Genomic DNA, 2,940 nt, shown 5'->3' on the forward strand with positions numbered 1-2,940 from the left:
ATCTCCAATGCCAAAGTTAGAATTTTGGAAAGAATGTGTTTAGGAGTTTGTGGGTAGCAAATGGCCTAGCATTTTAGTGGGACAAATGAGTAATTATAGGAGGGTGGCTGACCCTATTGGAGGAGAATATATGGTGTAATTTGTGTATAATTGCAAGATATTTATGTGAAATAATATCTTGCAATTAACATGACAATTATTCCCAAATTAAATAAATTGGAAGTTCTGAGAGTTACCTTTTGAATAAAATCAATAAGGGATTGATAGGGAGTGATGATGAGAAGGATTCGAAAAAAATACCATATTGATCACCTTTGACTCTTCCTTGATTGAGCCGTTATAGTCCGTTGCATGCACGTGAGAATTTTGGTGTGCCTCGAGGGTAATCTCGTCTTTCTTGTCCCAAAATCCATGTGTCACCTCCACAATTTTTGGGATTAATTTTAGCTCCACACATAACTTCTCATTCGTAATTATATTTAGGGCTTAACACATTTTTACCCCCCCCCTTAGGTTTGTGTTTTCGTCATGCACCATAACGTATTGAATTTGTAGCCATTTATACATTTAGTCAGACTGATTGTTTGATTCATCACTAAAGTGATTATATAGTGATCGTGAGACCCATACATGAGCTAATGTGTAAGCCAAATTTGAATCATGTTGAGACAAATATATAAATATTGACAAATTTCAAATCCTCATGGTGTGTGATAATTATAAATCTCATAACTCATTTTAAAATTTCGCTTCAAACCTGAAGAGTGTAACATGTAAAAAGAAAATTTAAATATAGGTTTTAAGCCACAGGCCCGCATCCAACTTCTCTATTGGGTTCGAAAATAAAAAGCAATTTCTAGTGAGTTGCGTTGGGTCTAGCATTTAGAAACTCAGGTTTGAAACTCTTTGATCAAACTAGTGCATGTTGTGTACATGTTTTTTATAATAAAGAGCAACTTAATTAAATGCAGATGAAGCTTTCCGCATGTCTATGTACTTTGGTACGAGTTCGATCGTCACCGATCTCCCTCTTCTAACAACTAACAATTTAACCAACTAACGCTATTGTTTGTCATAAAAAAGAGAAACCTAATTAATACAATACAACATCAACTTAATTAAACCCCAAAAATACAGTATACTATATAACATCAGTACAACATTCAACCTCAAGGTTACAAGAGTCGATCCCAAAGGAGGGTTCCGTAATATAAGGATTTAAGCAAATAAATCACGTACAGAACAATGAGCAACTTAATTAATATATAAACATCCAACCCATCTCATTTGAAGCCGACGCAATAATGAAGCCGATGAAAATTCGCTAAAATACCAGTGCTGCTAACTGCTAACAAGGATTCTACAAAGAGAAAAACCTCTTACCAATACATCCCAGGAGTTGAACTTTTGATTAGATATCATCACTACAAGAAACATGGCACTGCACACAATAAATTAGATGTGCCCTATAAGGGCAAAGGGCACCCACATATGTGCTCATAGGTCAATTGCAACAGTGCAGCAACTACAATTTCATATGTGCCCACTATAGGCGCGTCCTTTGCTTATAGCGCACAAATGGGTGCTTTGTGCTCAAAGAGGAAGCACAAATAATAGTTTCATTGTGCCACTGTTCTGACACCCGTGTCAGATGATTTTCAAATGGAGGCAGATTGTATGCCCTCCTATTTTGGTGCCCTTCCCATCTCCTCCTATTTCGTGCGGTCACGATTAAACCATATCAACATTTTATATTAATTTTTTTACAGAGATAATAAGACAAAAAACAATAAGAATATAAAATGTTGACGTGGCTTAACCGTGACCGCAAAAATAAGAGGGGATGGGAAGGGCATCCAAATAGTTAATTATTAAAAAATAAATAATTATAAAAACAAGAAAATCGAAACATCCTACAAACCCAAATTGAGGCTAACCAAAAATTAATTCTCTTTTCAGAAAATCAAATCAAAACTGCCCCTACCACAAGTGTCTAGAATATTGCAACTACAAACATTCAAACCATCCATCAAATATATATTCAAACAACTATAATTTTACATATTTTATCCTAATTGAATAAACACTTCAAAACAAACGCTTCTGGACAATTGCATCTTCCCCGGAAAGCTTTGCTGCTCCACAAGTAAATTCATCAGGATGGTCTATATGTGGAATCCGGACTTCTTTCTACCTTCTGTGATCGCTAACCCCTTATATGGCTCAACAAAACGATCCAACCTCCTAATTATTCCTAAGAAATACTCTGACAAACAACAAAGTCCCTAATTTGTTCCAGCTTAGTTTCACATGCAACAACATTGACACATACATCCACCAATGAAGATACAACAAGTCATCATTCCCACAAGCAGAGTTCCATCAAGCTTGTACTTCCAAAGTAGGGCTCAAACATATGAATTTATGTGCATAAAGTAAAAAAAAAAAGTCAATCGGAATCGAAATGAAAATTTTCGCATATAATTTATTTTTTCCAAGGAGAATCAGCAACAGGAGGGGAGTTTTACCTTTTTCCTTGTGGATCCAAGAGATTGTAGGCATTTTCCTTCCTGTTGTTCATCGATTTGAGATCCATGCCATCATTTCATCACCATCATCTCAGATCGGAAACCTACTTAAAGAATCAAACACATGCATCAAAAAGTTTTTTTTTTCTTTTTCTGATTACCACTTTGAAATTAAGAACTAAAACACAAAGGGGGAGCATGGTTACCTTTTTGGAGCACCAGGATCTATAATCGCAATTTTGACCTTGGCCTGGAGCAAGAGTATGGCATGGGTTTGTGTTCATAGCAAAGATTTCTCCGGAGAGGGATCCTTGGACCTCTGCATAGCTCCCCAAGGGATTGGCACTTTGGATGTATAGTCGGGCTCTTGCTTGTCGATGTGCTATAAGAAGATGATAGAGTTAATTATCAA

The sequence above is a fragment of the Malus domestica genome, chromosome 15 (assembly GCF_042453785.1).
Source record: "Malus domestica chromosome 15, GDT2T_hap1".
NCBI lineage: Eukaryota > Viridiplantae > Streptophyta > Magnoliopsida > Rosales > Rosaceae > Malus > Malus domestica.